General features: G+C 46.8%; 1 long non-coding RNA gene across 2 annotated transcripts; it reads left to right on the forward strand.

Moving 5' to 3' along the window:
* The first annotated feature begins 223 nt into the window (after window positions 1-223).
* LOC118221392 lies at window positions 224-4910 on the forward strand. 2 transcript variants are annotated; one of them, XR_004764098.1, is made up of 3 exons: window positions 224-493; window positions 778-897; window positions 3525-4910. It is a non-coding gene; the product is annotated as an uncharacterized LOC118221392 (long non-coding RNA). The 2 variants fall into 2 exon arrangements; XR_004764099.1 differs by lacking the exon at window positions 3525-4910 and adding an exon at window positions 2093-2139.
* Window positions 4911-26581: the final 21671 nt, after the last annotated feature.

Raw genomic sequence — 26581 nt, forward strand, 5'->3', positions numbered from 1 at the left:
AATTGTGTAAACTTTAACAACCTCGTGGCTTCTGTGTTAAAATGCATTTGAATTTTCCTATTTTCTTACGCAAGAACTACAGAAAAAAACGCTCGGTACGCTGCATTTCGAACGATCTCGGAGAGAGAGAGAGCGGTTCGCGGTCAGACAGCGAGGGGGGGGGGGCGGGGCTTGAGTAATCCTCGGGGTGCTTTCCCAGACAGGAAGCCTCTACGGTTCTCAGGGCTCCCCTCGCCGAACGTGATATTCAAGTGCGAGGGGGTCAGGAAAACATTAAATGATGCAAGAGATACGATATCGCGCCCCGCCAGAGGCAAGATGAGTGACAGCGAGCATTAAACGCCGGGTAGCTATAAAGCGAGAATGCAGGCAGGGACAGAATAAACTATGGTATTGGATCGTGTCCCAGAATGCATTGCATCACAAATGTACTGAACGCAAAGAATGAACGGATCCCTGACAAGCTCGCAGACTGTCCTGCGCTATATGATATGTGAGTGGTTTTCACTGTATGGCTTTTTTGGATGTGTCGGTTTCCTGCTATTGTTCGCAATCACCTATTGTGGGATTTTATTTTGTGTGTTTCGCTTTGTTTCCTCTCTTTTCTCTCTCTTTATTATTCATTGCAAATTGTGTCTTCCTCCGGGCCAACCGGAAGAGGTTTTCCCCCCCTTTCATCTTGGTAAAAAAACCCGGCCCAGGCACCGCAGCTAAGTGCCCGACTCATTCTGCCGCCAAACCCAAACTTACTTACCTCTCCGTCCGCCTGCGTTCCAGACAAAACAGTCGGGGGGCATTGTTTACCTCGGAGAACATTCAAAATAAAATCCCCGGGAGGAAAAGGAAAAAGACGAACTGCTGTCATCGCCGTCATAGAGAATTCCAAACACGGAAAAAGTAGGTTTAAATATAGTTTTTAGGATGTGTGTGTGTGTGTGCGTGTTTTAGTGTGTGTGTGATGGGGGGGGGTGCAAAACTCTGCCTTGTACCTCATGCAGTTTAATCGATCCAAGGAGAAGTCGGTACTGTTTTTGCCGTAACTAAGCAACAGCGAGCGTGCGCCTTCAGACCCACTGACTCGTTCAGCTATGTTTTTGAAAATTGCGGGTGGCATTTTCCCCCCTGACGAGTTAACGAGTTAACTTTTTATTTTATTGCAAGTGTCAGCGAGTTACGTAGTGCCCCCACAAAATCCCCCCATTGCCAGAATTTTCCCCCTTCCACGAAGCGGTTGTGTGGTTTTGACACTTTTAGTGTTTGTGCACTTCAACAAATTTTGTTATTGCGCGGGAGTGGGTGCTCCGCTCCGCCTTAAATCTTGTAATTTGCAGGGTTTGAAGGCCCTGCTTTTTATTACACTGCAAACAATTATGGCTAAATGGGGCTTCCTATAAAATACTAATATAGACCTTTTATAAGCTCACTCAATCACTTTGCCAGGATAATGAAAAAAAGTTGCAGTAATAGATGCATTGGGTGACATAATATTTCTGATTTCATATCTCTCCTGGGTAGGGGAGGGGGGCAGGGGGGGCTTAATTGGACAACTCTCTACTTCGGCCTCTCCCCAGTGAGCGGGGTTCTGGTGGCCCAGTTGGGCCGGGCCTGGATTGGCTGGCGGCTTTGTCACCACAGGAAAAGTTTGTCCCAGTCTAGACGTGTTTCCAAAAAAAGGCTCATCGGAGAGGGGGGGGGGGGGGGGGGGGTCAGACAATCTCCTGTGTATAAAACCAGCAGCGCAGGTTCTCACAGGCTAGAGAGAAAACGTCCCAAAACAGGACATATAATTCAGAGGGCTGAACCGGGACACAGTTTGGGGGCTTAAAGCTGATTTATTAAATGACAATAAGACATTAAAGCAACAGATTAAACAACACTGCACTGGCGAGAGATTCAATTTACAGGGTTCCATTTGCAGTGTCAGTGTACAGTACATGAACTTAACTGACAATGCATCTCTTCAATGCACCAGACTCCTGTGGACGCGTAGTATTTCTGACTTATGTAATAAGTCTGGGGAGCATGTATCAGTAGTTAATTATACATTTTGAGTGAGTATGTGTTTGAAAAAAAGAGCCTTTTGCTTTTGTAGAGCCGGCTGAGACGACTGCCTCCTGTTCACACCGGAGCCCCCCCCCCACCAGAGGATATCGGGGGGTCGGGCCCCGCCAAGGATGCACCGTGCCAAAGGATGACATCACAGTTTATTCTCTCCCTACAGACAAAAAAAAAAAACGGAAAGAGTCTGAGTGGATTTTTTTTTCTTTTTAGAATGCAGCGTTACCGTCGGTTCTTTGTTTTGATTCCTGGATTCTTGTTTCGCCTAACCCCTTTTGTTTGAAAGGCACCCCCCCCCCCCTTCCCCCACCCTCCCCCTGCCATTTTTAGAACACTGACAGTTGTTCTGAGAATACCAAAAAAGCCGCGTTTCATAGCACCACCTGATTGATTATAAACCCTGCAATGTAGGGCTGATTAAATACAGAAAAAAAATGTGAAATTTACGGGGAAGGGTAAGAGCCTGGCAGCGATCCAGCGCCATGTTTGTTTTACATCTGCAGAATTGTTCCTCTTTCATGTTTCCAGAGGACTGTGAAAAATGATTCAGACTCTTACACTCACTGCAATTGTTTTGATTACATAATTGATTGCAATTGTTTCTCATTATATTGAGATAATGTCCTAGTAACAAAAAAAATAAAAAAATGAAAACACCTGGGCAAATGAGGCACAACAAAGCAGAGGCTTCCAAACAGGTGTGGCTCATCCAATAATTAAGCAGATGGCATCCCAGCATGCATTGGGGCGCATATTAAATTGCTGGACAGGCCTGCTTGGATATAATTATGGCTGGCATGGCTGCTCGAGGAGACCTCTCTGACTTTGACAGAGATGGTGATTGCCGGTGCACGTTTGGCAAGAGCTTCGGTGTCCGAGACGGCTCGACTTGCTGATGTTTCACAAGCAGCGGAGTGTAGGGTGATGTCAGCGTGGATCTCGGAGGGAATGACATCATCAGCGAAAGGGCAACAGTGCACAGAAGTGCACACTACTAAATCATGCGAGGATACAGCAACGGTGGCCCAACAAAGATTTGTTGCTTCCCAGTTTCAACCTGAGGTGAGGGCGGACATGTTCATCACAAGTTCATCACATTTCAGCTTCGCACAAATCTGTCCTCTGTTCCGTCCTCCTCTTCAAGGGGAGAGAAATCGAGAGTGGATGAGAATTAGAGAGAATGAGGGAGAGAGATTGAGAATGAGGGAGAGAAACAGAGATGGAGAAAGAATGCGACGGAGTGAGAGAACGAGGGGGAGGAAGAGAAAGAGAGAGGCCTCTGTTTTCGTGCTTTTTCCCACGGTCCACCAAGTCCGTCGTTTCTGCTGCGTTGGCATCGAAATGTGCCCTGGGACCGGCGGAGAAAAGAGAGGCCCCCCGTCGTGTTCTGCGCAAAAAAAGAAGAAACAAAACCCACACTGACCTCCCTTCTTCCTCCTCTTCCTCATCTTCTTCTTCTTCTTCAGTGACAGGGATGAAAACAGAGCCACACTTCAGCTGGGGGGAGAGAAGAAGAAGCAGAAGAAGCAGAAGAAGAAGAAGAAGAAGAAGAAACACGGGTGACCTGAAAGGGGCGTATTGTGTAAGGGGGCACTCTTCCCTCTGCCACCGAGGGGCAAGTTGACGGAACAGCGCGGTGAATCGCACCCATTGTAGCGCTCGCCGCCGGGATGAGAGCATGGAACGGATTTCGGCCCCCCTCCGGCCCCCCTTATCAGCTCCCGCCAGGAACGGTGCCGTCCGGAGGGCTCCCACCTTGACGACGGCGGCCGTAGACGCCAAAGCGACCGTAGACTCCTTGGCGATCTGCTTGCATGCTGCAGCCCCTCAGAAAAGTGTGGGAATAAATCCTGAAAATTGAAACTTATGTAATCAGTTTAGCTGTATTATGAAAAATGTGTCTTCCCCTCTGACAGCTGAAGGGGACAAAAATAAACAGTGAAACATAAAACCACCAGAAAAGACCATTTTTCCACCTCGTCATGCCGAATACATTTTCGACTGCGCAAGAGTGTTAAAAAAAAAAGAGATCGAAACGATAAGCTATGTAAACTAGATTAGCAGACATGAACATGAGAAGCAGGGGCAGTGGCCGCTGTAATTCTGCTGGAGTTCTGACATCAGTTGCCCTGCACAAGCAGTGTTTTCATCTTCTGGCGAGTGATGAGGTCATCGCGCTGAGACAGGAAGGAGCACTAGCAGGAAGGCTTGTGTCAGCATTCTCTACGGGCCATGAGAACACGACAAAAAAACAAAAATGGAATCCGTCTCCGCTTCTGCTTTTTTCGAGCGCGTTCACGTGTCCGAAGGGCTTGTTTCTATTTACGCGGCCGATATGAGTGAAATCTGCCCCAGCGAAGAGGGCAGGGTGTGAGCGTCTGATTCCCCTCCCTTCCTGTCCTGGGAGGACTGGGTGAGGCATTTAATTTCGAAAAAGGTGGGACTCTCCTTCATGTGGGCGTCGTCATGGATCAGTGGCACCTCATAAATGCCTCTCCAAGGCCCACTGGTAGCCAATGAGGGCATATCCAAGGCATAGCGGTACTTCATAGTGACATCACAAAGGCACTGTGGCGCCTTATAAGGGCATTTTCAATGTACAGTGGTACCTCTTTGTGACTTCACAAAGGCAGAGTGGCACCTTATAAGGGCATTTCTAAGGCAAACTAGTACCACCATAGTGACATCACAAAGGCCCCATGGCAACACATAAGGTCATTTCTACAGCGCATAATTACCTCACAGTGACATAAATTCACAGCGCTACAGCAATATCCCAGAGGCAAAGGGGGTACAGTGCCATGTGAACACTGGGGCATTTGGCTTTTGGCAGTCATTGCACTGTCATTGCAGCAAGCAATGGCACATGAAAAAAGGCAAGGCAAGCCAGAAAGCTAAAGAGAATGCCCCCCAAGACGATTGCTGGTGACTAAGTCAGTCCATTTAGTAAATTAGCTCCAGGTGCTGGCTTTTCCAAAGAAAAAAATAAATAAGAGAGAGAGAGGGCCTGTTCCTTTTCATGTGCAGCACGGGAAGCCGGGAAGCATTCCAGTCAGCCGGCACTTGTCAGGCTAACGGAACGCTACGGAACGTTCCGCAGCCGCCGTCGCCACCGCCACCGCCGCCGCCTCCCTGTGGGGCCGTGTTTCACCTCCCTGCCGCCCAAAATCGCTTGAAAGCCCCCCCCCCCCCCCCCCCCCATCCCCGTCCTGCCAGGCCACCGCGCGAGAGGAACACCAGCCCGCGGGCTCAGTCCACCGAGACTCCCGCCAAACCTGCTCCTTCTGTGACATCACCGCCCGCCGCTCCTTCTCAAAGCACCGCCACCTTTGATTCTTTTTTGTTGGGTGGTAATTAGCCTCAGGCAGAGAGCAGAAACGGGGGTGTCATTTTGCCCCTGGGGGAGACCTCCTGCCATAAGTAGTTAACAGCAAGGCCACATTTAACAGACGCCCCCCCCACACACACACACACACTCCCAAAATATCAAACAAGCTCTGTGAAGTTTCTTCCAGCAATTAAAACTAGGCACAGAAAATAAAAGAAATGTGAAGAGGACAGGGGATTTTTATTTATTTTTTATTTTTTATTTTTACAAGCCACAGATGATTGATATTAAAAAATTAATTAATTAAGAAATGTCTCAGAATTGCGACGGATGATGGATGAATGTCTGGTTACAAATTACTCTGGGGGCAAGGGGGGGGGGGGGGGGAAGGAGGGGGGGTAAAATAAATAAAGAAATTCACAGCGAAACGATTTTAAAACGAAGCTGGGGGTCTCCTGAGGGAACACTTGGGGGCGCGGGGCGGATCGACCTCACAAGCGCCCGGGGTCTCGCCCCATCTGCCTCGGGATCGGGGATGGATACAATTAGGCGGGGCCGGGGGGGTCAACCGTATCTGAGGGGCTCCCAGAAGTCCCCCCCCCACCCCCACTCCCACCCCCATGGCCTGTTTCATCATCAGCCCATCCTGCACAGTAGCATTCCTCGGGCAGAGAGGGTGTGGAGGGGCACCGGTAAAAACCTCTCCGTTGTGAGAGAACATGACGGGCTCTTCCTTCTGTCTGTTCCCGCCCAGCGGCATTTCCCTCTCATCAAAACCGCCAACATTACGGACCTTTTATAGCGTACTATTATATGCACAATAGCACACTATAAAAGATCATAACGCTGGCGGCATCCCCTTTTGTCAAAACCGCCAACATTATGGATCTTTTATAGTTGTACTATTGTGCATGTAATAGCACATGACCCAAGAGACTATACGGTCCATAAGAGTGAGTCCCAAATGGTTAAACACCAAAAATGGATAATGACTTTCTTGAGATCACCCACAAACTTTCATCCTCTACCCCTAAAAAAAAGTGTTGTATAATCATTTACGCCGAAGGTGTAATTACACTGTTGTCATTGTTATTATCTGTATTCGCACCTTTTCTTCCTTAAATGTCTGATCATTCCCTTCGTTCGGGAAACCTTCCCAACGCAAGCCTTCCCTTCTCACTTTCTGAGAACGTCCGCTCTGTCTGCTCTCGTGTGTGTTTCTTCAAGCTAAATACGAAAAAAAAAAAACATACGTGCTAGGACAGTGGTTCTTAACCTGGGTTCGGTCGAACCCTAGGGGTTCGGTGAGTCGGTCTCAGGGGTTCGGTGGAGCCTCCGCCGCAGAGGTCCACCCCTCAGTCTAGTCTGCAGTTAGTTAGTTTTTTTACTAAAGAAGGGTTCGGTGAATGAGCATATGAAACTGGTGGGGTTCGGTGCCTCCAACAAGGTTAAGAACCACTGTGCTAGGAATAACCAGATTAGCCGAATTAAATCGGGCGAGGTGACAACAGTGTAATGGAGGAAGCCCTGTGATGGGCTTTCTGTGTGTCTGTGAGAGGCTCCATTACATGTAGTCCCTGGAAGAAAGAAAGAAAAAAAGAAAACAGAAAACACGGATTAGGGGAAATAAAAGCAGGCCTTGGCGGTAAAGCCCCACGGCGATCCTCCACACGCAGACATCAAACGGGAAGCGATCCGGGAGCAGGAAATCCACCTTTAACAGCTCCTTATGAGAAGGGGGCGGGGCACAGAGCAGCCCTTCGGCGTCCATCTTTCTTTGGCTGCCCGGCGGTCGTCGGGCTGGGTCGGGCTGGGTCGGGCTGGGTCGGGCTCGTCCGGGTTCCCACAAGCGCTCGACTGAAACGGCGCACAGCGTTACACACGTGTGGCGGTGGGTTTTTCATTTCCACACCTCACGTGTCCAATAATATCACTCCCTCTCCTCCTGAGGAGATTCATTGGATGTCATAACTTGGGGGGGGGTTGAGCAGTCGGTCGCTCTTCAGGGGGGTTCAGATTGCGGTCGTGTATGGGAGTGTGGGGTGGGGGTGGGGCAGGGGATGACATTGCAACCACCAACCAAAAGGGGTGGGGGTGGTGGGTGGTGGTTGGTACAATGCGATTGTGTGGTCTGCTGGGGGGGGGGTGTATGGGGGGTATTACAATCGCAGATTTCAATAATAACATGATTGCATGCTTTCAACATACAATCAATCATGTAATTATTTTGTTTTGTCTTTCTTTTTTTTGCCTTGACATAAGCTTTTTAACCCCGCCCTTCTCTTTTTTGGGCGTCCTCCTCCGACACCCCGACCGACCGTCTCCTCGACTGTGAGCGAGGCGAGGGAGGGGCTTGGGACACGCCCGCTCCAACCGAAAACCAGCGGGGAGGTGGCCCGTTTGGTCTCAACCCAAGCGGAAAATCCGTCCTCTTCTCAGACCCGTCGACTCCCTCTCCCAGAATTCACCGCTGGCATGAGAACCTGGGGGTGTTCAACGGGGGGACTTTCCTCTTCCTGAAAGCACTCTACTGTTGAGCAAAAAAAAAAACAAAACCTCCTAAGATGTTCAGCTCATTAATCACCGTGGAGCCAGCGAGCGTGTTTGTGTTTTTAGTATCATCTGAAAACCGTCTTCACCTCGTTTGCTGTGAATAGGGGAAGGACTTAACGGATGTACCGTTAACAAGGCGCGTTGCAATAGCCACTCAACAACTGTCGTTTGATGTGCGTGCTTGCTTTGTTTTCAGGCTGTTTTTTATACGTTTCAAACAATTGCATAACTTTCTCTCAATACTTTACTTGCTTCACTTAATATTTTGATTGCTTGAATATCGGGGATTATTCTAAATATAGCAGTATATGCAAACCAGTTACAATAACATACTACTTAAGAAAGAAAACATCAACTGCACAGTTAAGATCATTATTTCAGTGGCATGCAAGTGCTTGCAAGATTTTCTGCAATGTGTTTACACGTTTTGGTAAAAATAATACTCGAGTGTTGTGTAAAGTGTTGACTGCTCTGTGTAATCTGCTTTGCAGGCCTGCTATGAATGTTCAGGCCTACTGCTTAAATCAAAACCCACAGGATTCCCAGCTCCCGGACACAGGGGGCCTGTTTCGAAAACACTGGCCCGTTTCATTACAAAGTAAACTTTATTTACAGCAATCTTAAACTGACGCAGATACAGGAAGAGCAGGAGGGGAAAACGGCAGTCTGGGTCAACCCCAGCAGGCATAAACAACCTGAGGGGGGAAAAGACATCTGTTGTTTAAAACCAAATCTCGTTTTGTTTACTTTTTTTTTCCTTATCTGAGCATTTCTATTATAGAATCCAAAATAAAGGCCGTCATTTCCTTCACGGGGAGAGTCGTAAACATCGCACCCATTTCCTGCTTTTTGGTAGCATCGTCGGTGGTGCGCTGCACCGCCACTGATGGTGAGCAGGCACCAGCATCCCCGGTGCTTGGGAGTTAAATGACAGCTCTCCAAAATCTGATATCCGGTTACCGACACATTCTCCACAGGTCAATTTTTTTTTTTTTTACTCAAGAGGGCTTTTGTCGTCAGGCATTATTCTGAGAATGCAATACCTCGCAATAAATAAAGGAGAAGGAGAGCTCTTTAAGGGTGCTCTGATTAGGTGTTTTCAGCCTTAGAAGAGAGCGTGTCCAAAAAAAAAAAGAGGAGGGGAAATTTGGCTTTGTTTTTACAAAGGCTGGCACCGGCACTTGACCGAATGTTTAAAAAAAAAAAAAAAAAAAAAAAAGGCAGTCACGGTGCTGGACTCACACTCAGCGATGACCTCACGCGGTGATGGTCCATTAGGCGCGGAGTTTGGAATGCGGGGCAGACAGTGGGATGAATATCGAATCGCCCCCGGGGGGAGAGGGATTGATGACATAGGGGCGGGGTGGGGGGGCAGGGGTGGGGTGGGGTGGGGTGGGGAGGGGGTTAGAGGGGCGAGTGCTTCCAATGCAGATTCAATGAGCCGTGTGAGCCCAGTCAAGTCCCAGCTGCCACACTGTCTGTCTATGCAGGCTACCAGGCCCACGGAGGCTGGCATAGCACAGCAGTGATGCTGGAGCACTTATTTTTCAGGCTAATCGTGTGTCCTTTAATCAGTGTGGACTCATATGAACTCTGAAGTAATGCTGTGCAGATTTTACATTTCACTGGGGATGTGATTGCCAACCACCCCCCCCCGAAACACACACACACGCACACAGGAGGCTGCAGGTTCAGCTCCCCAGTGAGGCACAGCCACTGTCCAGAACAAATGTGGGAGCTATTTCACTTGCACAGAATCACGCTGTTTGCCAAGCAAATATAAAATGTGTCAAATAGACAACATGGATATGACCACAAGTACAGTAACTACTGTTTATGAGAATGAGACCATTGGTTTAAACATGAAATCTTAAAGAAGAATGCTCATTTCTTGCCACTGTGCAAACTCTCACAGCCACATTGACAATTTACTGACACCTGATCCTGACACCAATCTTATTCTCTTCAGCAAAACCCAGCAATTACAGTGCACATAATGTCAGCTAAAATATCTAGGTCACCAGCATTCTTTGGGGCATATTTTCAATATCGCCCAAATTTGTTTCATTTACGGCACCAATTAAACTTTGTCATGAGTCATTTAAGAGTGAATGAAGTATCACAGAACGCCATGCTGTACGTGTATCACGGATTTCATTATTCTCTTCTCCCTGACACGTTTCTGTAAATCTTGCCAACGGGATCGTGCTGCAGACATGGCTGCTCTTCATGAACCCCCACGGCACTTCCCGCATAAGTGAAATGGGAGCCTTTGAATCACAACACCAGTTCAGTTGGTTGATGGTTTAATCTCACTATAGTTGAAGTTGTTGTGTCTTCTTTGTTTTTTTTTTTTGTTAGGTCTGTCTTTAAGTTTTATTTGTTTTTTCCACATAATAACTCATCGTTCTTTTTGCAACAGGAAAGGAACTAGAAAGAGGATTGCACCAGACTATTTTTTTTATTTATTTCGTAAGCCAAAAATTAAATTAATCCGAAGGACCATGCAGGCATTGTTGCTGTGATGTATATTAAATCACTCTCCAGTCTCCAATGCATCCGTTAATGGTCCGATGGCTCTTAAAGTTTCACAAGAGCCCACTTAGTATGACAAATGTATTTTATGCAAAAGGGGGTTGAATAGTCCTTCAGTGAACAGTTGGACCGCAACCAGGCTTTGCAAAGTTTCCGTACAGTGCATTACACGAAGTACATCAAAGACGTGGCAAGGTTATTCTGTTCAGTAACAGCGCCAGACTCAGTTGAGGGATCTAGCCCGTGCCGCGGCGTTGCTAAAATCACTTTGGGGAAACTCTGTCTCCCCCCTCACTGGATGAGGTTTCTGCGTAAAAAAATTGGGCCCGTGCAGCACAGGCTTGTGCGGTTATGACAAGGGCCCATTATTCGCAAATAACGTTCCCTCTCGCGGTGACGTCACCCTGCTGGAGAGTAAACAAAGGGTCCCGGATGCCCCCGGCATCTGTTTCCAAAGGGAGCGGCATGCGGCGTCGAAATGAAACGGCCCGGAGAGACGCTAGCCGGCTAGAGGCTAAAGACCAGGGTTTTGGGTCTCGCTGTCTCCACGGCGACTTCAAATTAATTAGCGAGGCTGTCCCGGCAAGTTCCATCATGCATTATTAAAGTGGCGTTGTTTGGTACGAGCACGCCCGCTCAAACACTCGGTAACCATGGAAAAAAAAACCCACAGAGTTTCAGAGTTCCCTCCATGCATCGGGGTAATGGACCCTCTCAACGCCTGCAGTTCAACTGGTGAGCTGTTGGGCTTGGTAATCCAACAGGAAGTGGTTTCCCCCCCATGTGCTTTTTCACTCTCGATGTAACCATACGCAAAAATAAAACAAAAGCCATGCCACTCAGTTCGCAGAGTCATGCAGAATGTCAGCTGAGCTGAACATGTCCATTTTTCTTTTCTTTTTTTTTTTCTGCAGACCAAATCCTGGGAAAATTGGCACTCGGCCTGTAGAAAATGTATGGGGTTTTTGCGTGGGGTTTTGTGAAAGACGCTGGATTCTTTGCCCACCACCATCACCATAATTAGAAACATGCACCCATTCTGCATAATGAACAGTTAGAACCACAGACCTGACCCAATCATTCAGCACTAGGAAAATTAGACACAAACAAATACGTCCACTACAGCCCTCCAGTGTGACTCAAGGAGTTAGTTGTTTAAATCTCCGAACTCTTTTCAAAAAGCATAGACATACAATGGCAATGTATTGAAAAATATACTGTTTGTTTTCAAGATCAGAAAATATCCTCACGATATGGGGGAAAATATACAAACTGCTGCCACTTCCAAATACTGCAATTAATCATCAATATATAATATATAATAAATTTTAAAAATCAATATATTTCACATATATGAAGTACACTGCATTTATGTTGGATGTTCACTATAGTGAACATGTCACTTACTGAGTACATGTGACTTCAACTGATTAAGTTGAAGACGTGACTTAATATTAGTTAAGTTGATTATAAGTTAAGTTGAAGCAGCCATGGCATGCCTTTGCATGTACGCATGTGTTGTATGTACGTATGTACATGTGTATGTAGTATGTAGACATACGTGTAGGCACCTGTGTGTGAAATGTGAGCTCTAACATATGGGACGCCACGATACTGGGAAAGAAAAGTCTTATTGGAACGTCCGAAAGAGTCAAAGAGTTCTCGCAGAGCCCCACAGATAGGGAACATCTTTGCGGGGCATTATGGCTGTATAAATCACTGCCCATTAAACGCGAAACTCTATAGGCTTTACCCCGGGACTTTGATCTTCTGGAAGCACCTGGGACCGAATGGCTTACGGAAAAAACCCTTTAAAAAAAAATAAAGAGCCTGCATTCATGTGGTCACTTAGACATCGGCAGGGTTATTATTATTATTTTTATAATATCGCTGTAACCACGGGGGCGAGGAGGGAGGGGAGGGGGTTGGGGGGGGGGGGGACTCTGACGGAGACAGAGAGTTCTCTGGCGGAGACTCGCGACGACTGCTCCCGGCTATCTTCTAAAAAAATATATATTTATTTTTTTTTGTTTTTAAAACGATGTGGAAACGTTCTGTGATAAACTGCGCGGGCTGCCTGATAACAGGCCCAGGTTTCAGGAAGTCTCGCGGAACACCTGCATCGCATTAGGCTGCCGTTAGACACCGAGGAGATCAGCGCCGCGATTCATCCCATAAGCCCCTGCTTCCTGCCTCTGCCGCAGCTCAAAGGTAGCTTCGCTTTGGTGGCTTTTTTTGGGGGGTGCAGGGTTTGCCCCCCCCCCCCCCCCAGTCCTACCCCTACCCCTACCCCAGTCGGTTGCGCCCAGAGCAGTGTTTGTTGTTGTTTTTTGCGATCGGGGGCCTGTCTGAGTTCGCACAGACCCGGCTTGGCTTGCGATGAGAACGCGGGCCGCCAGATTGAGCGAAATAACTCCCCACCCCTCCTTCCCCCGACCGCTTCTTGTTCGCAGCGTAAAATGCAGTGTCTGAGGGGCAAAGGCCTGTGTCTGTGCAGGGAGATCAAAAGATGCAGGGGGGGGATAAATGTTATTTGGCAACCTCGCTGTCCAGGAGACATCCACGACAACTTCCCGTGCGCAAATTCCTAATGATAAATGGGGGACATACCTTTGGGCCTCTATAGGAATAAGGCTATAGGTGTGGCGGTGTAAAGACAGGTTAGCTGTATAACGGCATTTAGATTTGTTTGCGGACATTTTCTGGCTTCTGTGTAGCATATTTCATATTCCGATTCTTTTTTTCACAGTTTTTGTTATTTTTCAATTAATTTATATTTGTGTGGCTTTACAGGAAGCACGAGGACTTCCAGAAAAACAGCTGCTTTTTTTTTTGTTAGCGTCTCGCATTATCGAATGTTTATTTTTCACAGCCCGTCGCCGTCCCTCGCCACTCGCGAAAGTCGATACTGGAATGCGTAAACACTTCGAGAACGATGTCCGCCCGGGACATGCAAGGCTCTTATAGGGGCTGACGCAGCACACGATCCAAGGTGTAAAAACCAGCGTGCAATTACAGCGTGCGACAAGCTTACGTTTCAACCAGGAACTACGGCTTTAGCTCGCAACAGACTTGTGGGAGCTTATATAATGGCGCGCGGCGTTCGGCCAGACGTGGCGTGCGGCGAGGGGGGGAAACTCGATTGTGCGTCTGTGTTCCCAAAAGAAAAGGCCGCTGTGACACATCCTTTAAAACTGTTTCCTGTACGGCCGTCCGACCAAAAACTGAGCCTACCATTCATACCCATAATGACAACACTCCACAGTATTTCTATGGGACTTTTGCAAAGAAAAAAAAAAGCAATTTGTTGTTGCTGCTCTAGCCGTGGTAGTCAAGCAGGGGCATGACTCACGTTTAATGTTTATTAACCTGTATGGAGAGCCGGGGGATTGTTATCCAAAACCCCCGGATGCACGCCTTTCAGTGTGTTTCTCATTGTGGTGTCCCCGCCTCGCTCACATGTGGGACAAAAAACTGCTTAAAACCAGTTCAAGGGAGAGACAAGAAAGGCATGATTTCTTACACCACGACAGGAACAGGATTCCAGCAATGCGAAATTTATTTATTTTTTATTTTTTTTACGGGGAGAATCAAGTCGAATTCCACGTGAGAAGAAAACAGGAGAGAGGAGAGTTTGGACGGGCATTGCGCGTCTGTGTTCATCGCCCGTTTGTGGGATGTGGGGTTTTGAGAAGGTGTTAAGAGAGGAGTCGTCGCCGGAGTCGTGAAATCTATTCCGGTTCTTTCCGGGGGGGGAAGAATGACGACTGCGAAGACGAGGCTCGGTTTGGGTCGGCCGTTGCCATGGGGCTGTTCCCTTAAAACAGCCCTTTTTATCTGCACCTCAAAGGCTCTCCCTGGATAATAAGCACGCTGAACGGCTTTAAGGACTTACCTGTGGGAATCAGAGTTCACTTAAAGCTAATCGCCGCTTACCGTCAACTTCGCGAGGGAGGGGGGATTCTCCCAAAGTGCCGGAATTGGGGGTTTAAGCCCCCGCGATTGAACAACGTGCGTTCGTCATGGCAGCCGCCGACACTAGATGCTCCACGGTACCACAGAAGAAGCAGACCATTCAGGTTGTGAAGGAATTATGGGATGGCCACCGCATCTTCATTGGTGCATTATTCAGTTTTACCAGATATTATGAATGTTTAGTGTTACAGCAGGCAGGCCAGGAGAGGATGGATTCTTCTTAAATAGCCAGGTTCCCTCCTGAGATTTTGTATTTTCTTTGGCCTCAGTTGCTTATTTTTTAGTGGTGCTGCTGATGTTTCTATAAAATTTTCCGTGCTCAGCTCTAAGTGCTCAACTGAGGGGTTAAAGTATTTCAGACATAATTCTCTGCGTAGGGTCTGCCAGATAACCATCGCGAGGTGAAAAAGATCCCAGCTTGTTAGCGGTTAGCATCGTCACGTTACCTCCATGGAGGGGCTCTCAAGACTAACCAGCGAAAATCTGCCAACACCACGCATAAAAACCCAGAGCTCCCGGCCACCGGCTCCTTTCCAGAGCCTCCGTTTTTTTTGGAGGGGTCCCACTCCCCCCGTTCCTCTTGCATCATTTTCGGCCACGGCTTCCTCTGCGGGACCGGGCCCCGCCCCGGCGGGTCGGTCTCCTAATTGAGTGCGTTTGAGGAGCCCTTAAATGCCTCGCTTGGCAGCGAAGCTGGGGGGAGACATTTTGTGGGAAGTGTTACGAGCGGGCGAGAAGGGCGTCGCTTCTCCGTCGCCATCGCCGGAACGCGGCTCCGGTTACTCCCGGCAACGCGGACCGGGAAACGCCCACTCCTGCCCACCCATGATGATGCGTCGGCGAGGGTCGCCCCACTGAAATCGAAAAAAATCGCGCCGTCCTCCTCCGCAGATGTCTTCGCCGGTTTTGCCGTGGCTGTCATGACAGCCGAGGCAACCCTGAATACCTGGCGGCGAATCGCAGGAGTTACGTTCCGCTTTCTGTTGTCGAGTGTAATCCCTACAAAGTAGAGGAGCAATCTTTGGACTTCCTACACACCTCCCTTTTTGTCCCAATTGCCCTCATTAAGAGGAAATGTTGAAGGGAATGTCAAGTGACAACCTCCTCCGCCCCCCCCCCCCCCCCGGCCCCCCACCCCACCCACTTCAGTAAAGTATGGAAAAAAAGACGCCCTTCCAAATCGTCAAAAGAAGAAAAAAAAACACTTAATCGCGTCTGATGTCCTGACAGGAAGGCAAGTCTAGACCTCAGATCCCTGATTGTCTCTGTGGGGCAGGTTGCCAATGGGACGTTGGGGGGAGGTTTGAGGGGGGGGAAGAGGGGCAATGGAGAAGATGGGAACACCCTTTCTCTTCACCATCTCCAGCCATTCAAAATGTTACTGGAAGGTTTTGTGAACGTTATATATACATTGCCACTGCGTGGAAACTGTTTGTGTTTGCTGGGCTCCCACCCACCTTGAAAAATGGAGGATATACCTCCCCCCCCCATTCCCCCATAGTCACAGTCACCCCCACTCTCACCCCCTCCCCCCCACAAGATGGCGGAGCCATCCTTTCCCTTTAGTCCTGGAATGCGGGGTGTATTTTCTTTGGAGTGTCAGACCCCCGCTCCTCAGCCTCGCTGTCCTCCCCCATCCTCAGTGGGGGCCCCTGGGAGCCGCACCGGGGCCAAGCAGAACCCGCTCGTTTTCGGCAGAGAGAAAAACCCCGTCCCGTTCCGCGATGGGACCTCGCTGCCTGGCGCGTCTTCACCCCTCCACCCCCCACAGCCGTCCCGACGATTACCGAACTCCCCAAACCGTATTTGTGAAGAAAAATAACCATTAATTTCCTTTTAATCGCCACTCAAAGTCAAGGGGAAATGTTGATGTTGAGTCCTGGCCAGCACGTCAATCCGCAGTTTAAATGTTTCCACCTCCTGGGTTGTGTGTCTATTCCCACCGGGAACCAGGCGGCTTTACCTGGACAGCTTTCACAGCTTTCAGCTGCGCTGCCTTGTCTTTTGAATTCGATTCCAAAAGTCAAAGTCATATCAGAGGTGCAGCTTACATTGGCTCTAAAACTAGGTCTTATCCTCCTGAGACCTAGCAGAAGGAAAGTATTTTATTTTATAAAAATTTTTTTTTACATAATAGAAGTGTCTTGGAAGACAAAAACATGTTGCAGTAGAAATATTTCCAAAAAAATATTATTTATTTTATTTTTGAATGTCCCTTGTAGTGTAGGTTAGAGCATAGTAGAACATGATTCTTGAAACTAAGATTGGAGACTCAAAATTAATCTCAGGTTTTAGGTGCTAAAGATCTTGGACTTTTAACTGATTCTTAATTAAAATGTTTCTTGTGTAGCCCTCTGGTTTGTACATATGAAGAACTCTACGGACGACCTTGTAGTCCATTGTATTGCATTGCACTGAGAGAGGATATGATGTTGTACAACTAGTGATGGCTGAAATGTAGTTCACAATCTTTGGGCTGTGATGACTGTCAATGTGCAGAGTAATCTGAAAACAATCTTGGCATGACTAGTTCACGACAGAGTTTAATAGACTACTTCATCACGTGTGGCCCGTAAGCAAGGTCCCTACCTCTGCCAAGTCCCCTTAGTCACCGGATTATAATGACTTCTTCCAAGTTCATACTGTAACTTGTGGCTAAGTGGGATTTTATACTTTTGACTAATGAAAGCAGGACAAATGCTTATATCACGAATACAAAGGTGAGTTCAGTTTCCGAAAATGAATCAACGCCAGCTCATCTGTATTCACCCATCATATTTTGGGAAATACAGTGACACGCCTTTAAGGAGCTGAGCCTCCCCCTCTTCAGTAGCGACAGAGCACTGCATCAGTTAACTGCAAAGGGAGGGACGAGGGCAATAAAACTGCAACCTAATTGAAATGCAAATCTGCCCTAAAGACGTCACCACTGAGCGTGTCCGCCAGCTGCCAACTCCATTTCCCAGAAATCAATAGTGCGGCAGAAAGAAGAAGAGCAGATCGGAAGCTCAGCGCTTTCCTGTGATTGAACGTCTCCTCGTGAGTTCCCCCCCCCCCCCAGCCAGCCCCCCCGAATGAACTAGCTGCCGACTGACAGTAATGGATGTTGCTAATTAGAAAATCAATATCGCATCTCCTCCGATTACTTAGCGTGTTAGGTCCCCATGTATATCGATTTGTGGTTGGAGCAGAAGGCCTACTTTAATTACTCCTAACAAAACAACGCTTTTTAAAAATCCTGTTCAAACATTAATGTAAGTAAATGTCCCAAATATTCATTTCCTAGGCCATAAATAATTTCTTATTATTGTCCCTTAAAAACTGAAGTATTTAAAAAGCCCTTTGTTTAAATAAATAAACGCTTGAGGGTTGAGAGGCTTTGCTTTTTTGTTTACATAAGGAAAGTCTGGGTGTTTACAAGTTATGTTTGGCAGTCTTTTGTTTGACTTATTCATGCTCAAGTTGCAACCACAGCCGCCATTCATAATAAAATCGTTATTGTTGAATAAATACAATTATTGAATGGACACACTGCTCTAAATCATGTTTGAAACAGAACAAAACAAAACAAAACAAAAAAAAAAAAAAACAACACAAGAAACCACTGTGAAATTCACAGTTTGGAGTTGGGTCCAGTGTTTTTATTTTTTTATTTTTCTTTCTTTTTTTTCTTTTTGGAACAAGATCAATGTTGTGAACTTAACATTCACAGAGCGTTAAGGGGAACTTATTCTATATTGTCTGCCTCATTATTATTCTTTCAGTTGGACATCTTCCAGTTCCTGTTACTTATGAAAATGAACCACTGCCACACTTATCAATATTCATAATACCACCTTCCCTGAATTCAAATTTATACATGCCAAAGGACCTCATTATACATGTGTACCATTGTTCCTCTTGCTTTAATATATGTCACCTCATTATTGTGCATATTTGTTGGGTGGGGCTCGGTTAAATTTGGCCAGGGGTTCCTCAAATTACCATTATATTAGCTCCTCCCGACAACACTCTGGGTTGTCAGTTGTTGCCAGGGAAACGCGCTTCTCCTCCAATCAGTACTAGGTTGTCCCTACAGTACCATGTGGTCTGCACATTTTATTTTTTTCCTAAAATGTCCACTGAGAAGGTTCATATTGTCACACGGTGAGATTGTGGAATTATACTAACGGATGTCTGCTCAACCCAACTGTCTGTATCGTCTACCGTCTGATTTGACCTCTAGGAGGAAGTAGACATGTTTATACTGTAAACAGTATGTGTACGCATGTAGTACTTTTGACTTGCCTGAGTTGCACTGTGCTGTATGTTGCTAGTGATATTGTCTGTACTAAGGAAATGTCCCTTTTTTGGGAATAACACAGTACTGCTACTGCTGCTACTGCTACTACCGTTATAAAACAGTCACCAGCTCACCGGTGAGTGAACTTCAGCAAAGCTTTAGAGAAACCATCAGTGTATGGAGCTGAGGCAGAAAGGAGTTATGGCCTCACTGGACTCTAAAATAGTAAGTAGGTGTTGACGACGGTTGGAAAGGGGCCGCTTAATTAGTCGATCCTAAAAAGGCACTCCTCTTACATCAAAAAGTAAAAATGCCTTTCTTAACCCTCCATATACACTTTGGAAGTCTGGATAAACATGAATCAATGCGTTTCAGTTCATGGGTGATATTTGCTTTTTTGTCCAAGAGGCACTATAAGAGATTCAGAATCAGTTTTAAAAAAATGTGGAATAAATTTTTTTTTAAAATATATTCATTTATTTCAATTATTATTATTTTTTTGCACGAACATGTTTGTGGAAAAATTAAGAGCTTCTTCTGCGCGTGCTGTTGTTTCTGGAATCGCGGCGCGCGGGTCATATGGAAAGCATCAGCGATCGACAATAAACAGCGAGGAGGCCTCGGAAGGGAGCGCGGACCAACAGCAATCTGCACGACGCGTAATGTTTTCTGCATCTCCAAAATTGGTCTGCGTGAAAAAGGGATGAGAAGAAGAAGAAAAAAAAGTACTTTAAAGCAGGACGCCGTGTTATTAGAAGCTGATTGGCTCCTGTACGAGGCCAGCGGACAGCTGTGGGGAAGAGCGGACGCTTTGGCTGCTCTTTCGCTCTGCCTCTCTGCTTTTGGAGGGGCTGTGCTATGCGTCCTTCCACAAGCCAGGGATCCAAGATCGCTGTCTTCCTGGCATGGGTGTCTTCCCATATTTTTATGGGCCAGGGGGGACAACTATAGTCAATGGCTCACCTAGCAGCCAATCGGTGACACACACACACACACATATGGACACACACACACACACGCACACACACACACACACACACACACGGACACACACACACACACACACACACACACACACATATGCACACACGCACATATTCATAGACACACACGCACACACAATTTTATTAAAATTATGATAAATGCTGTCTATAGAAAGCCGTGCAGAATTTCAAGTGCCTCAGAGTTAAACGCTCTCCTCCTTCACACCAAAAAATGGAATGAGTGTGGGGGGGCGTCCGTGCCAGGGAGTAATCCTTCGCACCCTGAGTCCAGCCTTTTAAGTGCGTCCCGCAATCAGCCACAATCGAAGCCCACAAGGGGCTTGTGCTTCGTCTCCGGGAGAGGAGGTGTGGATCACCCGTGAGGAGGCTGGACCGCGTTCTTATTTTCGTTGGCAGTTTGGGCCCCTCACACGTCGGCCAAAGCTGTTGGACAGGAGGGATACTAATTTTGTAAAAAAAAAGAACCCAGTAAGCTCTCTCCATTAAAAACATCTTACCAATCTTAAAATACTCAGTGAACTGCCTTTAAACTGAAGAAAGAATGAGGTTTCTGCCCTGCAAAATTTTGCAGATCGTATTATTTTATAATGGGCTGAAATCACACGACTTTCCCTTGAAGTATCGCCTGCCCCCCCCTTCCCTCCGCGTTCAAGCTTTCAAATAACAATTTCCTGAAGCTGTAATTTGCTTCCTGTACAACAAATGAAAAACCGAAAAAATTGGAAATTCTCTATTTCTTATTGAAACCAATCAAACGGTATATTTATTTGAGGCTGTGGTGCTAAAGGATCTTTTCCTGGCAGCGCGCAGGTTTGCGATTAAAATAAATGCATGTTATTGCAAAAAGGAAGTCAGTCGGGGCTCAGAATGGAAGAGGGGGGGGAGGGGGGGGGGGCTGGTTCACAGGCCGTTCCGAGGAGGATTCTGTCTGTTTCAAATAACGCCCTGTGCTACATTAGCCGAAAAGGCACCTGAGCAAACATTCGGCCCTTCTTGCTCTTGTCCTAGTTAACTGTACGAGCTGCCTGCGATGCAGGAGCCTTTTGTCTTTCTTCTTCCTGCTCGCTGTCGGACTTTTTTAAAGAATGCTACCGTCCCGACTTTAGTTAGTCCAATTTGTCTTCGCTCGACTCTCAAGCCACAGACCAGAGCACGGGCTGTTGTTCACTCTGCCCGCAGCGTGCTTCATCTTCTGGGGGGTTTTAAATTGAGTGGCCAACCATTGCTGCCACTCAGTCTGGTTGGGTAATTGCTAAAAGCTCTGCCAGTGCCATGTCTGAGTCTTGCTAAATTCAGCCAGTGGTCGCATTTACTGAGGGAAAAAAAGAGCTACTGTCCAAATGTCTGCTGCTATGCAGGCTTGTTATTGTCTTAGTTTTCAGGGTTTCTGAACACACAGGTGACAACAACTAATGAGATCTCGTATGTAACCATGATTGCTGCTCACTACCAGGGTGAGAATCTCTATGGGAAATCAAAATCCCCCACTGATGCAACTTAATATTCAGTTCATTTCAATCACCGTGACTGGCAATCCCACGCCCAATCACGGGAGTGTCTGGGTCACGGGAGGCCTCATCGTGCTACAGTGACCCCTGCTGGTGGGTGGGGCGCTCGCGATATTAACCTGTGGAGCTGCACCCAAAGCGTCGCCCGTCGTCTCGTTTCGATGGGAAGAGAAGAGGCAGCGGGGAGGGCCTCACGTGGTTTGGGAGGAGAGCGTGTTCCTGTCTGCGCTCTCCCGAATCCACAATGGAAGGTTCTGATTAGAGTCACAGCTTGAACGTGATTGGGCTTCCCAACATCGGAGAAAAAAGAGGGGGAGAAAGGGGGGGGGGGGGTGTTTGGGGTAAAAAAACAAAACCCTGGTAACCACTGTTTATGAAGCTGAAACACTCTCATATGATGATGTCATGCCCACATCACCAAGGAAACACTGATTGCGCCTTCACTTTTTTTTTTCTCGTTTCTATTTTTTTCCATTTTTAATGAATCGCCGCTATTGTGCGTCGGCTCACAAACTGAAATTCTTCGCCGGGAGCGGGTCTGCCGTACCGTACGCCTCCGCCCTTCGGGCTTCGGGGCTGAACTCCGTCAGGGGGAGAGAGGATGAGTGTGTGTGTCTGTGTGCGCTTCCCCGCTGCCCGGGCCTTCGGTCCTGGGGGGGATAATTGAGGCATAGATCTGCCGCGGAGTGCCGGGAGAAAGTTCAAAGTTGACAGGCGCAGATAAGGGGATCCGCTGTGCGGGTTCACGCGGGCCAGGCCCCTGCCATATTTCACCCGCAGTCAGTTTCGGTCGGGCGGCTAACGGCCGTTCCAAAGCAGACCCTCTTCTGTTTTGTTGCTGAAAACCCCCCCCCACCCCACCCCCCACCCTAAAACTCGGAATGCCTTAACCCCCATAAACACAGTGGAAGAAAGAAAGGGAACACGGAAAGAATAAAACGGAAAGCTGCGGTATCTTTTCCCTTCGTGAAACGAGCAGGGTCATAATAAAAAAATCAAATAATAATTTTTTTTTTTTTTTTTTTAAACCCTGGAGTTGTTGCACGAGAAAATAAATTCACGGGGAAAGCGAGCGACCGGTTAGACGCGCAGTGCCAGTCCCTCGCTAAATCGATTTTGCGAGAGAAGACTGACCGCAGATTCTGCGGATGTAAACAGAATTAAACATGAGGCATTATCTGCTGCTTAAAAACTATCTGCCGGTTTTTCCCAGAAACGCCACACGGAACTGGAGCGGAATACTGAAGAGGCAGCAGAGCTTCTGAAAGTGCTGCGGAGACTGTGCTGACATCGAGCACCCCCCACCCCCCCACCCCCCCAAGTCCGTCCTGTCCCGGTCCTCCCCACTCTAATACCCGGCTCTGTCCGTGTGGCTCTGATTAGAGTCAGGCCCGTGCGCGGACGCACATTTAACAAAGTAGAAATGCGGCGACCGGGGGAGCCGGAATGGAAGACGCTGCAGGCTCCGAGAGCCTTGGTTACATTTATTACAATTCCTAAACACTTCCAGCTGACAGGAAAAACCTAGACAAGCGCAGACAAGCCTAAGGAGGGGAGCCTTGTGTATTACCTCTGCGGATGATAATAATAGCCAGGCGCTGCTAAAACAAGGGGGCCACTTAAGCACCATCAGCAGAAGAGGGGAGACTTTATTAGCGGCTGCTAATGGAATCGCTTGTCAGACAGAGAGTCTGTATTTTGACCTCGCCGCTGTGGTGTACACTGAGGAGTGAGAAAAGGGGGCGGGGGGGTGGGGGTGGTGGTGGGGGTTTGGAGGAAATTCATTATCAATCACTGCCAGTAAACACACACATCCCAAGTCTTTTAATCATACTCGGGGTTAAAATGCCCTGGGGGTTGATTCTGGAAGGAATTACAGGAGTTTCTCTCTCTCTGACCGGGCGGTGTTTGCTTCACTGCAAACAAGTTGAAATATGGAGGGTTACTGGTGATGGCTCTGGTGATGAAAATGGATGTCAGCAAAGCTTGAAACAGTTGCTGGAGGTTAAAATAAATCACTGTTCATATTTTAAAGACATCACATAAATATTAGACCAAATATGTTCTACTTGTTATGATGAACAAGTGCAATTCATCGCAAATTGCGATGTCAACTTAAAAAAAGTTAAGAGGTACCGCCCAAAACAGTTTCCTGGGAGACAGTAAGGGAAATATATATACAGTAAAAAAAATGTAAACATAAGAAGCTGCAGAAATGATAGGTGTTCCCAGGCTTCTACAGACCCACCTAATTCAGTCATGTGCACTTAAAGACACCTGTACGATTAAATTAGCCGGCACAGTGAACTGAAATCTGAATTCATCCTCGCGGACGTGCATGTTCTCACAGTAGTAGGAACTGCATGTCTGCCTGACAGTGACATGGCTGGGCATGTGACACAAAACTGTGAGGTCACAAATGCCCTGAGGGCAGGACTAGAGCTGGGGGAAGGAGGGAAATTGGGGCCATTGAAAAGGAGGTGAATTGGAGTGACCCGTTAAGAAGGGGAACATTTGTCAGTGTATGAAGCAACTCGGAAATCCTCCTAGCAGAACTTTCAACTTCTTTTTTCTTTTTTTCTACCATAAAAATAGTTAAAAAGTAACTTCATTCAGCCTGCTAGTCAATTCAACCCAAATGAAAATGTGTTAGGTTGAATCATGTATCACAGTGATTATGGTTCTTTCATTGCTGACGAATAGTATTCAAGAAAAAAACTACAAATCCCTTCTACTGTGAAGGGAATGGACTGTTACGAACACAATAAATGAGATTAAGAGCAACTGTCAAGCATTAAAAAATTAAGAGGTGTTACTCTGAAAAGTGGTGCAGACCATAAAAAAGAACAGACCAGAAAAAAGAGAAAGATTTCCATCGCTTTCAAACAGAACACACCATTGTCTAAATTCAGCTGTCCTGTCGTTATTTTCAAAGAGGGCAACCCAGAAGAATGAGAGAAGTATCAAGACCCATTTGGGTGCTCCAAAATTGAAACGATTTGAATGTACATAGTTTTTCTTGATGTCATAGAGGCATTTAACCACTCAATATTTATTTTTTTTTTTTTAACAAATCACATATTTCATTTGTTCACACGTTCGTTACAATCCTAACTCTCGACATCCTCTGCAGAAAAAACGCCATATGAAGTATTAAGGAAAAAGGTTAGATTTTTTCCCTTAGAAGGTTTATTTTAAGACTTGCACATTCAGAAAAAAAAGAAATGAAAAATATCCAGTGCAATCTTTTTGGAATTTATGACCGTGAGAAGATGCTCAGCTATGTTCCTTTTCTCACGACAAATTAGCTCAGTTATCAGCATAGCTAACGGGACAGCTCTCTGCTCGTCAGCTATCTTGATTAAAGATTGCATCCTTTTACTACCAAAAAGACAACAATCCTTATTTTGTGGGGACAATATAGGATTTTTTTTTAATGCACATGTCTTTCATGCCTTTCTGTTTATAATTTAATCTTTTCCTTCCATCGTGTGCATATAGATATGTTATTTTTTTCAGTTTCAGCATAAGGAGCACATGAGCTGTTTGTCAGAAAGATAAATCACAATACATTTACATTAGCCTGTATAGAATTCTCACCTTCTATCTTGCAGCTTATCTGACTTTATTTGTGCACAGTAACATGTCCAGTGTTTAACATTGGGAGTGGTCCCACATTTTTAGAGTGGGACCAAAATGTTATCTGGCAGAGCTGAATTAACACTGGACATTGTACTGTGTGACCTGTACAGCTCCTACCGACAGCGAGCCGGGAGAAGTCAATGCTTCTTTTCTCTCTCTTTTTTTTTTTCAGAGGCACTGTGGACTTAAGTTTAGTTTTTTTTTTCTCCCTCTGTGGGCATGCTAACCGCGGACGATAAATGCAGCGCATGCCTGTGGTCGGGTCGCGCTGCCCCGGGACGCTCTGATGTGGCTCAGCCGCCGAAGCCGCCATTGAGAAGAGGGTGACGACGGGGCGGCTCGTTAAAACTGCCGACGGGAAACGTGGAGCGCGCGCGCGCGGTAATTCAGCTGCCCGTTACATTACGCTCGTATCCAGAGCGACTTACACACAACGTTCCACATAGCATTCACATTACATTACATTACATTACATTGCAGGCATTTAGCAGACGCTCTTATCCAGAGCGATTTACACAGAACTTTTTACACAGCATTTACATTACATTTACGTTACAGGCATTTAGCAGACGCTCTTATCCAGAGCGATTTACACAGAACTTTTTACATAGCATTTACATCACATTTACGTTACATTACAGGCATTTAGCAGATGCTCTTATCCAGAGCAACTTACACACAACGTTCCACATAGCATTTACATTATATTACATTGCATTACATTACAGGCATTTAGCAGACACTCTTATCCACAGCAACTTACACACAACTGTTTACACACCATTTACATTGCATTTATGTTACAGGCATTTAGCAGATGCTCTTGTCCAGAGCGATTTACACAGAACTTTTTACACAGCATTTACATTACATTTACGTTACAGGCATTTAGCAGACGCTCTCGTCCAGAGCAACTTACACACAACTTTTTACACAGCATTTACATTGCATCCATTTATACAGCTGGATATGTACTGAAGCAATGCAGGTTAAGTACCTTGCTCAAGGCTACAACGGCAGTGTCCTACCGGGGAATTGAACCTGCGACCTGTGGGTTACCAGACCAACTCCTTACCCATAATAATAATAATAATAATAATAATAATAATATCCTTGCATTTATATGGCACCTTTCCGAACGCTCAAAGTGCTTTACAGTCAGGGGGAACTCACCTCACCCACCACCAATGCGTAGCACCCACCTGGGTGATGCACGGCAGCCATTTTGAGCCAGAAAGCTCACCACACATTATACTACACTGCCCTCCCCTCAGTGCCCCTCCGATAGCCTCCCGACCAGCACAGCTATCGGAGGGTGGAAGTCTCCTCTGTGGCCGCGTTTATTTTTAAGTCGCGAAGCGCAAAGCGGTCGGGGGGGGGGGGGGGGGGCTGTTTATGGGCTCCATCGCCTCCATCATCGCACTAGAAATATAGAGATTTTTTTCGCCAGTTCCCTCTATCTGAGCACCACCAGTGCAGATGGCGCGCCATGGAGAGGGATGAGTGATTCCCAGATACGGTGTGATTTATTAAAAGCGTTTCTTTATTTATCTTTAAAATTCTGGTCATGCTGAGGGGATATTAAAAAAAAAAGAATGCCGTTTATCTAAAACTGCCGTCCCTTTCATGGGAAAACATGCAAGCGAGGGGAAATTTTTGGAAAAAGCGCTGAAAAATGAGGAATCTCGACCCCATG

Source organism: Anguilla anguilla, chromosome 2 (genome assembly GCF_013347855.1).
Source record: "Anguilla anguilla isolate fAngAng1 chromosome 2, fAngAng1.pri, whole genome shotgun sequence".
NCBI lineage: Eukaryota > Metazoa > Chordata > Actinopteri > Anguilliformes > Anguillidae > Anguilla > Anguilla anguilla.